Consider the following 12,531-nt stretch of genomic DNA (forward strand, 5'->3'; position numbering starts at 1 on the left):
GCCTCATAATGGAGGCAAGCGCAGCATGTACCGTCAGATAATGGCACCCCTGTGCTTACAAACACGGTAGGTGCGTAGCTTTCGAAAATGCGAAAGGTTTACAAAATTTAACTTTAGTGAGTAGTTAGTAAAAAAAATAAACATTCCCTTTCTGCTTAGTTATTATAATACTGGTTTATCTTAGAAAATGTTACAATTATTAATGCCAGTTAATTATTTGACCAATATAATTAAAGTTCTTCACTAAGACAGGCGAACGAACAAAATGGTGATCATATGTCAACCGTATTCATTAGGAAATACTGTCAAAAATAGTCATTAGGAAATAATGTTCTAAATACTTTTTTCCAAATAAAGAATCTTCTAATAGTATTTGTAATCTGCAAGTTTATTTCAGTACAAAATAATCACAACTGTGGTTAAAATCTAAAACAAAGCGTACATTTTTGTATGGAGAATAAGCTCGACTAAACGGTCGGTTGCTTCGTTTATTGGGAACGGGCCGGGTGCTGGGCGCGCTTTATCGATATTCAATTTTATTTTAGGAATACAATAAAAACGGTGCGGTGGCGGTAATTTATATATTTTTTTTATTTAATATAATAAACAATAATTATTTCAATTGTTTTTTCTATAAACGTAATTACCATAAAACATTATTATCGATAATTAAGCTGAGCATAATCGGAAGATATATGGAAGATTCGCCCCGGGTAGGAACTATAGCGAAGCACATCGCTCCCATAAAGAAATGTGGGGGAGGTCAGTCTAATCTAATCTGAATACAATCCTACTGATTGATAATGGAAGGTGTTGATAACACTGACGTACAAAAAATAGACACGTTATTTCTCTACTAGCTGCATCTAGTGCACATTCCACATTCCTAACTCACAAAATAATAGCAGCACAAACACAAATAATATCATCTGTATCTTTTCTCTTTTAAAAAAAAATAGTCCGAGGGTGGATCAGTGCGGCACTACTCGAATGTGTGTTAAAGCTGCACATATTTACGTTTAGCTCTCTCTGGAGCATTGGCTGCTGGCTGCTGGCTGCTAGCCGACTTCGAGCCTAATAGGTTTAAATAATAATTATAAATATGGCCGGTGGAGGGGTGGTGACGGTTCTGGTTCTTCCGATCGGACTTGTTTCTTCCGGTTTACTCACAAGCTAATGAACTAACATACCCCATAGCCGTCAGAATTGGGAAAATTAGATGAAGGGTGACAGACAAATTGACTCTAATACTGAGGTTGCTCTGACGGCGATAGGGGCATTGAAAGCGAATCTTTTGTAAACAAAGAATATTTGGAAAAAAAAGGTCAATTTAACTTTCAATTAAAGCAAAAAAAATGTGTGCATATGTCATGAATTCCTGGAAATATTGACAGTTAAGTGTAGGAAACAAATGCCGTACTTAATTGTTGATTCACCACCAGAGAACTTCCCTATCGATCGACAATATCGACTTTATATTAAATTATATTGTTCGTGTTTATTTTAAGAAAATCGCAATACGATTAATTAAAATTGATCGACGATAATTTTGACGTTGAACTATTACGTATTGAGCTATCCGATTTATGTTCTTTTAGTTAGACTATTAGGATCCACGTGTGTTTGGTGAAGGAATAGTTGGTTGGTATGTTTTGTATTTATTTTAATAAAAAGTTTTATTAAAAGTATGCTATGATGCGATTTATTAACTACATTTACTATTTTTTGTACGAATTATCGTTAGTATCGAATAGTCTCGAAGTCTCGAAATTCGTCTGGTGAAGACTCGGACTCCGAGTCTCGTCTCGTCTCGAGACTTAAATTTGTGTCGAGACTGGAAGCCCAGTTCCAACTAAAGATAAATTTGAGTTACCGAGTGAAAACAGCTGTTTTATTTGCAGTAGTCTGTATTCCTTCTACAGAATGTTCTTTAAACCCTGTCACATCCGAAACCACGATGATCAGTATGGGCAAGAAGACATATTAGCATATTTAAAACAATATTTAGAACGCAGAATTTTTTTCAAAATTAAATATTAAAAAAAACAAATGGTTGCTTACTTCTGCAGGGGAGAAGCGAGGGGGCGTGGGAATCTGGTTGACGGTGTATCAGACTCCCTCCTCCCCTCTCCTCGCTTCTCTCGTGCAGATTGTAAGCAACCATTTTTTTTTTTTAAATTTTATTTTTGTAAATTTTATCCGTTCTAAAAATTTATTTTAATATGTCAGTATGTCTTCTTGGTCACACTGATCATCGTGGTTTCGGATGTGACAGGGTTTAAAGAACACCCTGTATACACACCAACACCATTTACTGGACATTAGAGGAATCATGAATTCCAGTGGTTTAAAAAAAAAAAATGTTAATAGACTAACAAACTAAGCCAAAAGAAAAATTAATTTAATTTTTATGTATCGTATTTTTATACATTATTGCTCCGACTATTTTTTTTTAATAGTTTAATTACTCAGCGTGGGACGTCATTAGTTCTATTCGTAGAGTTCTTCTGATTGGTGTGTTGGCTTCCCGGAAACCAAAAATCGATCACAACACTATGTCATAGGTTGACTTAGAACAGTTATTTAAAGTAGTTTATTTTTTTTTTTTCATTCATTTTCGAGAAATTTCGCCGTACAATTAAATGCTTTAATTTTACCGCGTGACATTTTTACATTCAATTCCCATTACACAGAACTTCCCCATTAGAAAGTGCTAAAAGTTTCAATTGTACCGAGTTGGTTAATAATACAGTGTCAGATAGAACCTTGCGATTCCAAGGGGTCGATTTGTGGAAAAAGTGATTGTTCACGCAATCAACTTTAATCTAGCATTTTAAAAAACAGTAATTTTATTTTTATATCTGAAAAAAAATGATTTTGCAGATGATCAATTATAATTGTATAGGTGACGATGCATTATGTTACATCGTTCAAAGATGTTAATAAATTAAGTAAATTCATTTAATGAAATACAGTTCAAAGACTACAGACTTGATGACAGATTAAACGCGCTCAAAGCTCGGTACAGCAAATCTAAATGCGAAGATATATTATATTTACGCTGAATGATTTTCGTAATAATTTATTCACCCACCTCTACATTTCAGTCGACATCAAAGCCGAAATTTCTTAAGTCAGAAAATTTTAAATGGTTATCAATGTAATCATAAATAAAATGTTATTGAGCTGCCGTTAATTATTGACAAAATTTTCAGAAATATCTGGGCTTCGATTACAATGGGAAGTTAGAAACGCGATCTGATTTTTCTTCATGCAAACGCATTCCCGTATTTTCACCCTGGATCGTTTCTTAAGAGAGTTGGAACGACCCAAAAACCATAAAAGCGCCCATTTTTATCGCCTTCTTCGGACGCACGGTATACAAATGTGATATGTAATTTTGAAAAGCGGAAATGGCATCGACACGGAAAATTCCATTTTGATATTCCTTCTCAAAATAAAAATCGGTTCAGTTTTGGGGTATGGAAAACGGGGCAACGAAATCTCTATTTTGTCGATTTTAGTAAGGCATAATAAATCCGACGTGCAAAAGTCTTTTCGCACACTATCGGGGAGGCATATGCGAGAGAGTGACTGAAAAACAACGTTCAAATACCTATTCACCAAATTTTTCTCCCACCGCATATCATCCTAACAGAGTTATCATTATCTGTCTACAAAGCGAAATCGAATTTATAAAAAGCAAAAACGTGAATATTTGTAGAAAAAATCCAAAGCGTTTTTTTCGGCAACATGTAATTGAACATGTTTAAAATAAAATATAATAAAAAATATACACATTTTCGTACATAAAATTCGATTTTACAATACAGACAATGACGAAGTTTAGCCCCACGGGAAAGTGAATATAAAAATGTTTTCTTAGGCGCAGTAAAAATTAGAGCATTAAATTGTACAGCAAAGTTTCTTGAAAACGCATAAAAAAAATAATAACAAATATTTTGATTGAAAAACCTACTTTGAATGACGTCACTAGTTTATATGAATCAACCAATGATAAGAGAGTTGTGAAAGATTTCCGGTTTACAGTAAATCAACGGACCAATAGGCAGAACTGGCCGAGAAGTGGAAGAGAATTGAGACGTCACACGCGGAGTAATTTCAGAAGTCATTATCATCATTCCCTTTTCGCACCTAATGGTGCATAGGGCACTGCATTGGTACACCAATCGCAGCATATTTTGATATTTTTTGTTGCATGAAGGTAAGGTGATCAGTCTAACGCTTTAGGTAGGTACCAGTCCTGGGACTATGAAATATTCTAGTGTAAAAACACCCTTTTAAATAAATATTTCATATCATGGTAGTCAAACTCGCTGACCATTACGACACGAAGCCGACAATTTTAGAAATACAAAACTTTAAAAATCATAGCGCTGATAATACATTTTGGCTTATAATAAAAAAAATAAGTGAATTTCCTTATTGAAGATAAAGTAATAGGTAATTGGTGATCGGGGCCCTGATTCACCATAATCACCATTTTCTTATCTGCAACCAGTGGTGAATAGGGCACTGCAGCAGTAGTAACAATTGTAGCAACAATTGCACCGTATCTGGATCATTTTTGTTACATGGAAGGTAATGTGATAAGTTTTATGTTTTAGGTTTCAGTAGGTACAGGAACAATAAAATATTGCAGTGGGTTGTGGTCCCGTGGCTAACGTTGCGGACTCACGGATCAGAGGTCCGAGGTTCGAACCCCGCTTTACCCCGACTTAATTTCCATTTTCTAATAGTGAGTTATACAAAACTTGCTGAAAATGGCCACCAAAATTGATATATATGGGTAAATTATAAAACGCTAATATTTCTTTAAAAAAAAAATAAATAAACAATAATTCATATCCACCCTGCCGGGAATTGAGCCCAGGAACTCAAGTATGGTAGGTGGGCGTGCCAACCACTACACAACGAGGCAGACTTATATCAAAATCGATTTCCCCCTTTAAGAATTTTTTAGTTTGAGTTTAAAAAATTCGTCCAAGGTCCTGGTTCCGTTTCGCACATAGAACTGTATTCTCCGCCCGCTCGGAAATACAAAAAAACAGAAGTGTATTATTTAACAACCTAAAATACGTTTATCATAGGTATTCATACACATGTATCAATAAAGGTTTCAGCATTTAATTTCACAAAAATCAATAGATAGAACAATTGAAGAATATTTAATGCTTAAACTTAGGTGGAATGGTGAAAGTTATACTGTGTGTAATGCTTTAATGTTATGTGTTAAACCAGCCAATTAAAGGTCATACGCCCTGATAATACCTATACTTTCATATTCTCTTATCTAAAATGTTCTCCATCTCTGTTGTAATATATGAATCTTACTAATTTATTAGATGGTAAAATCCAGTTCTGGTCTACAAACAATTTGACAAACTCAAAATATTGCAGTTTATTAAGAAGAAATGTCATAGTAATATAGGGTTGCCATCCGTTCCGATATATAGGGATTGTCACCGTTATTAAGCCCTCTGTCCCGACGTCCCGATGAAACCTATAATGTCCCGATTTAGAATTACACAGTACAATGCTGTTAATCAACATAAATCTTCTACGGCTGTACTGACTATGAATGTGTAAATATGGTTGCAAATGCTTCCAGCAATTGATGCATTGAAAGAAAATCATTGAAGCCCATCTTGCCTCGATAGAGTGGAAGTTGATAGGCTCTGTGAAATATATTTTTTTTTCAATTTTTGAAATTGATTTAATTTCCATTCTTACTCATAAAACCACATTGAAAAAAGTAATATAATTAATGTTGGCCTAGTAAAAAGCAACGAAAAAAAATGTCGTCTGCTGCCGGGGACTGTCTAATCAATATAGCAGTATGTCAATATTAAGTCAAAAAATATATAAATATAAATTGAAGCACCACATAAAATGTAAGAAAAACATATCTATTATATTTCTGAAAAACCATTGTAAAATTGCTTTTTTTGTTGCTGCATATCCCCATTCCAGAACGTCCCGACAAGACCCTAGCGAAATATGGCAACCCTTTAGTAATAGGACAATACGTTAGGAAAATGACATTCAGTTTAATGAAAATACATTATTTCTGTTATGATATAAAGATTTTCATGAAGTACACATACTTTTTAAATATTGGCGGTCTTCGTAGTGCAATGGGTAAGGCACTTGACTCACGCGTAAAAGGTTTTAGGTTCGAATTGAGAACACAAAAAAAGAGAAGTCATTTCTCGCAAGCCTGAGTGTTCTGTGCTGTATTTCACTAGTAATTGGGCCACCTGGTCTTTGTGTTGGAAAAAATAATGTATAAAATAAAATTGAGAAAAATAGATGGCGTACTAATAATAACTAGCGTGCACCAATTCTGTTACGATCTACATTTATAAATGCGTATAAAACTAAGAATTCATTTTTGTTTTATTTTATTCCTTAGAAAATACTAACAACAGCACTATTCATGTAATTAAATTATCAGCAAGTGGTGAGGCAGTTGAGTGAACTACTGAGATCTATAAAAGGGCAAGGTGTCAGAGCAATAAAAATGTAACCTTCAACAGCAGGTAAAATATAGTAATATATTTATTTCATTCATAAAAACACTTAAGTATTTAAGTGTTTCGGATGAGAAACACATGTACGGAAACAAAAAATATATTATGTGCACTCACAATAAAATAGTTTACTCTAACTGTAGATTGTAATTTCTTATAGAAGTGCACTTAATTTAATAATAGAAATGAATATTAAAAATATTTCTTCTTCTAGTGCCTTGCCGGGTCCCCCCGAAAAATATAGAAATCTACAAATAACTTTATATTACCAACAGCTTGAAAGACTACTAGTGTCATTATCAGATAGACAATACACCGGATTCTCTTGTAAATGGCATACTATAACTATTGTCCATGCGATGATATTTCTTCACAGAGTGTCGAACATCTGTTATTTCAGTGCCCATTTTTCAGTTTACAAACGCCATAATCTTGAAGCAGAATGCAGGAAAGATGAAATATTCTTAACAGATATCCACACTGTCGTTAAAAGTAGTTATCACGCGCCATTGCTCTTGGACTTTGCAACAATGGTGATTGGACTCATAAAGGTAATAAACCAAAATCAGTGATCGAACATCCCATTTCCAAGACAAACAAAAACAATTTTTTCTGAGTATCTTAGCCATGCACCTGACACGTAAGGCTACTAAATACAGGGGTCCAAATATATATTTTTTAAATGGCATACACATTTCACCCAACACTGTGTAAAAAAAAGCATACTAAAATTGGGATTAATTCATCCTGATTAAATTTTGATATAAGTTCTCGACATAAAAAATTAGATTAATTACTGTTTATTGTATCTTAATTTTATTAGATATAAATAAATATTTTTTATAAATTAAGAAAAAGATTATTAACATCACTATCGGGCAATAGACATACCTATCTGTTTGCTCACATTCGATTAGAGACTAACTTGGAACTTAAAAATACAACATGTGCTAAGAAAGGCAAAAACCATACAGGGCACTGGCTGCCGCGAGGTAGGAAAAAAATGGGGCCTATAATCAAAAGCTACACTTTGGATATTTATATGTACCCATGGTATGACCTGTGGTCACATATGGATGCAAAACTTGGCATAAAAAAGCCTTACAAAATGGATGTAGCGGTGCATTATCCAGTTTTCAAATAATGACCTGCAGCATTGCACTGGAGCAGTGTGCAAAACATGAGGAATTTGCAGTAGTATCTCATTGAAAACCCAATTTTGGCTAAGCCGTTGGATGTTAAGGCTATGGAATTCAACTTTCAAAAGCATTTTAAGGTACCTGATAGGAAGCATTGGCTGCCCAATAACCCCCTACCATACAGGAAAGAAGACATTGCGTAGTACACCGATGGCTCCAAGAAAGATAGACAAGAGGGTGCGGGGACACATGGAGTCCGCTAAAAGGTTTTTAATTAGCCTAGGGCTCTATCCCACTGTCTTCGAAATGAAACTCTGCGCCATCTACGCCTGTAAGTATGAAAATTTGCACAGACAATACAAAAACAAAATAACATGTATTCTGTCAGACAGTTAGGCAGCTCTAAAAGCCCCGAGATACATTCAGATCAATTCTAAATTAACCTTAGAATGTCTACAGGAGCTTAATTGTGTCGGTGAGTGTAACAGCATAATATTGATTTGAATTTGCGAGGCTTGGAGCTGAGACAACCCCAATGTGCTCCTCGTAATAAACTTAGGTCGTGGGCCCGGAAGTAAAGTATAATGCTCGGGCAAAAAGCACCTGGTCAAGATACCCGTGCATACTTGTTCATACAAGATTTATAAAAATGTGAACCATTTACGTTTGAAATAAAATCTTGATACCAACATGACATTGCTGTCAATGAAAAACACAAATAGACAATAAGAAAACATACAAATGTAATATAAGGTTATTTTTCATGATTCCGCAAAAGAAATAAATGATATTATCATCTTTAACCTGTTATTACAGATGATTGCACCCTTTTTGGTCAAAAATGCCTCATGAAATTTGTATAAGATTGTAAAGTATTAATGAAATAAATAAAAACAATTTGATTCGTGATAACGTTAAATAACTGCCTTTGTACATTTTCCACAAAGGATATGAGCGAAAAATCAAAGAAGTTGACAAATTATCGAATCGAATACCATAATATTTAAATGAGTGCAATAAAATATAAGACACTTGGATACCAACATTTGCCAAGAAAATACATTCCAATAAATTGAATACCTATTTTCGTTTGAATAATATGATAAAGAAAAACACTATAAATATATCATTTCAAATCACCGGAGGTAACAAATAATATTTGTACACTTACAGTAGATCAGCCTCCGTTCACCAAAATTCACAAATATTTCATTTGAAAGTCATATGATACATTTAAATTTTATTTGTAAACAAATTAACACGGTTAACATTTGCACAATTTTTAAGGAAACGTCAATTTATTTACTAGAGTTGCCATTACAAAGAAGAAAATGTAATTTTAGAATGAGGAAAAAATATACTCGGCATGTTTTGAAAGTAGGTAACCCATCAATTAGAGAATAGATCGTGAAATCACAAAAATGTTTGTTCACGTTTTTATAATTCTATAATAACCGCAAATACAAAGAAATATTATTTTTTCATAAAATAATATGTGATCATTATATAAATACGTTTTTTACGAGAAATTATTCATTTTCGTTTTTTTTTACAAATGTAAAAATCATTGCATTGCGGTGCAATAATAATTACGTACAGAATTATAGATGGAATTGCGAGAGAGCTCTAATAAATATGATTTACAATTTCGAGGTTACCGTGTTGGGATAGATATTAAACATAAAGTCACCATTAATAAAAGTAAGTTTGGTTGCAATGCATTTTATGCAGAGTTGCGAAAATAAATACTATTGAGATAAATAAACAACCCTTCTAGGGGCAAAAAGCCATTGCAAAAAAGGGTTAGTTAAAAAAACTAATAGAAGAATTAGTGTTATAATTCTAATTAATACATGTTTTGAAAGTTTACTTGGCAACAAAATTAAAAAATATTTGTCATCCGAATACCAAACTATTGTACTAAGAAATAAAATGATTTGCCAAAAGTTTAAACAAGAAATTCATATAAGGGGGTGGGTACATACTTATTAGTTGAGATTTGCCAGGTGAGCGGTAAAAAATTTAAGCTTTCAGAATTAACCCAAGAATTAAACTGTTTAAGGTAATTCTTGATTGTCTGTGTCTTCAAAGATGTCTCTAAAAGTTACTGTCAAGGCTCTGGTAAAGGGAGTACTATTTACCGTGCTATATAAAAAAAACACACTAACCCATGATAAAAAAAAAAAAACTTTTTTTCTCGAATAAACCGAACATAAGATACTTGTCACCTTTTCCCAAGACATGTTTGTGTTGTTAGAAACAATAACAAAGTTACGTAGTAAATCTCACTGCACATGTCATAAAGTGACATAATTATTGATTAATTTTGTTTTTAATGAATTAAAAAAATGTTTTTACTTACTAGAATTTTATTACTCCATGCGCTCTGTAGCTGCAAGACGTTTGGTAATCTTAGATTTTATATTAGGTACGTAAATTCACTTACTAAATCTATTTATTAACTTCTTCTATCGAACAATAAAACTTCCGACTGTATACGTGAAGTGTAATAAAGATGGGCATACGTCGATTACCTATAAACAAATAAAAACGACCCGTGCACAAAAAAGTTTGTTCTAGTATAGCAGTAGTCTAATCTGAAAGAAAAAAAAAACTTTGCTCTTTTGATTATGTTGCTACAGTATATGCTTTTCAAAAACGCTATGAATAATAAAAATTCGTACACAAAAATGATAAATTATTATAAAATGGTTGACAGAACAGATGGACAATTGTAATAAACTTTTAAATGTATTTGCACATCAATATTCTACTATTACATCCCAGAACAAACCAGCGTATCATCAGCGCATTGTCATGTTTAAAATATTATTTCCAGAGGTTCCCACAATAGGGTATTTTCACGTTTTTTTTTTATTTTGCAAAAAAATTGAAAAAAAAATTACGATGGTAACTGTACAGTTTTTATTTTTTTATGTCCACGCGTTAATTTTTCAGAGCGGTTTAAAAACGTACACTTTGAATTGGCGCCAAAACGAACATTCGGATGCCGTATGGGCTTGTGACGTCACGCGTTACGAATTTGACTGACCGTTCAAACAAATTCATACGAATTTGTATAGCCTACGTGTTGTTTTTGTTGTAATCGGTTGTTTTACACTGTTTTAACTAATTAACGCGCATAAAATGTCTTTAGTTATAAGATACAAGTACTGTTTAATTCCGATGTGCACAAACACTACGGTGAAGACGCAAAATAAAGCTTTTTTCGCCATTCCTAGTATTAATGAAAAAATGCAGACAAAATGGTTGAACGCATTTGAACGTTATGAAACGAGATTTAAAAAAAAACAAACCACTATTTTTTTTCCATAGGTCTTGTTCAGTACAAAATACTATATTTTATGATGTAGACTGTAGACTATAAACATTTACTAACAGTAGGTACTGAAATTAGCACTTATAAAGCTTGACAGGTACTACAATACCAAAACAGTTTATTCTTTGAACGTTATCGTTTATATTTGTATTATATTTCCGTACTTATGTTACTTAGTTTAATTTGTGGAACTGTTGGTTTTCTATATGAATAAAAAATAAAATTACAAAAAAATTGCTGTTTGAAAACCTACCTTATTTATTTGTGAAATTTATTGCATTTACAAAATGGCAACTGACCTTGAGATGCTGGACAGTCTTCACACTTGCAGGAATCTATTATTTCCTAGACTTCATCGCAAATCAACGTCACCGAGTACGATTTGGTTCTAACTTTAAGTTCTGCTGGGGTGACTCGACCTTTTACCATTCAAATATCACCCGTCCGTTTTACTTGAATGTAATCTATGGCACTGTCTCCGTAATTTACCCTAGCTGATATATTAAGTAAATCACATTTAATAAAAAAAGGCATTAACACACACTCGAGCAACAGAGATGTTTACAAGCAATGGTATTTTATGGATTATGTTGTGTCAAAGTCACGTTACTTCCCTTTTGCATTAAATGTACGCTAAACAATATATTTATAGTACATGCAAATAATACAACTATTTGAATGAATACATTCTGGAAGCAAACATTATATATTTGCTTACCTTACGGCCTTTACATTTCTATACTCGAACTTAAAAAGTTTGTATTGGATGAGAAAAAAATACCCATCATGATTATATCTATTTTGGGCAAGTTATCGGACTTTCCTTGTAAAAAAACAATTTTAGTCATAATGCTATGGATGTTTATAAATGAAAACAAAAAAAAAACAAAGGAAAAGACGAAGTTTAACTAGAAAAAACAAATAAAAAGCCACAAGCCGCCCGCGTCGGAGTATCTCAGTATAGGATTTGAGTGAACGTAGGATATATAAGTCACGCGTGACGTCATCAACCCTTTTGGCCAGTTACGGGCCGTTTTATTTCTATCAAACTTTAAATAGGAAATTATCAATGAAAACACTCGTTTCAGATTTTGATAGTTATATGGTTCGAATCGTAAAAATATTCTTTAAATACTGAATACATTAAAAATCATATCCCCAGTTTATGAAAATACCCTATTGTCATCGGTGGTAGCACGTCGCGGCTCAAGAATCTAGTACTGTTGCAGGAGTTTTTTTTTTTTTTTTTTGTCCTTTGTTCAAAATATAACTTAAATTAGATATGTATTAAATAACTATCAGCAACACGTCACGTGTTTTTTTTTTTATTTAATGAAAGAAGAAATTTGTCAATTCACCTTTTTCTCATTTTTAAAACGTAGTTTGAAATTTTCGACTTTATTATTCTTTTTTCTGAAACCTGCGGCGTTTAATTTTTTTATATACCTTATTACACCATTTACCAACATAAAGTACTTGTTTTCCGAAAATCTTTTAT

The 12,531-nt window shown here is 32.9% G+C and overlaps 1 protein-coding gene and 2 long non-coding RNA genes across 4 annotated transcripts in view; 1 reads left to right on the forward strand and 2 right to left on the reverse strand.

Annotated features, from left to right (window-relative positions):
- The window catches only part of Arms (Ankyrin repeat-rich membrane spanning), a 116,480-nt gene extending 107,483 nt beyond the window's left edge, over positions 1 to 8,997 (reverse strand). The window contains exon 1 of one of the 2 annotated variants that reach the window (XM_088225312.1): positions 8,865 to 8,997. The gene's annotated coding sequence lies outside the window, so the exon portion shown is untranslated. The remainder of the gene's footprint in view (positions 1 to 8,864) is intronic. The other variant, XM_088225311.1, reaches the window with a different exon arrangement.
- The window catches only part of LOC148282294 (uncharacterized), a 232,300-nt gene that overhangs the window by 151,503 nt on the left and 68,266 nt on the right, over positions 1 to 12,531 (reverse strand). The gene's annotated exons all lie outside the window — the stretch shown is intronic.
- On the forward strand, positions 2,593 to 6,993 carry LOC148282298 (uncharacterized). The gene is made up of 2 exons (XR_015822131.1): positions 2,593 to 4,759; positions 6,016 to 6,993. It is a non-coding gene; the product is annotated as an uncharacterized LOC148282298 (long non-coding RNA).

Source organism: Micrasema longulum, unplaced genomic scaffold, assembly GCF_059751315.1.
Source record: "Micrasema longulum isolate JH-2025_06_02 unplaced genomic scaffold, ASM5975131v1 h1tg000341l, whole genome shotgun sequence".
NCBI lineage: Eukaryota > Metazoa > Arthropoda > Insecta > Trichoptera > Brachycentridae > Micrasema > Micrasema longulum.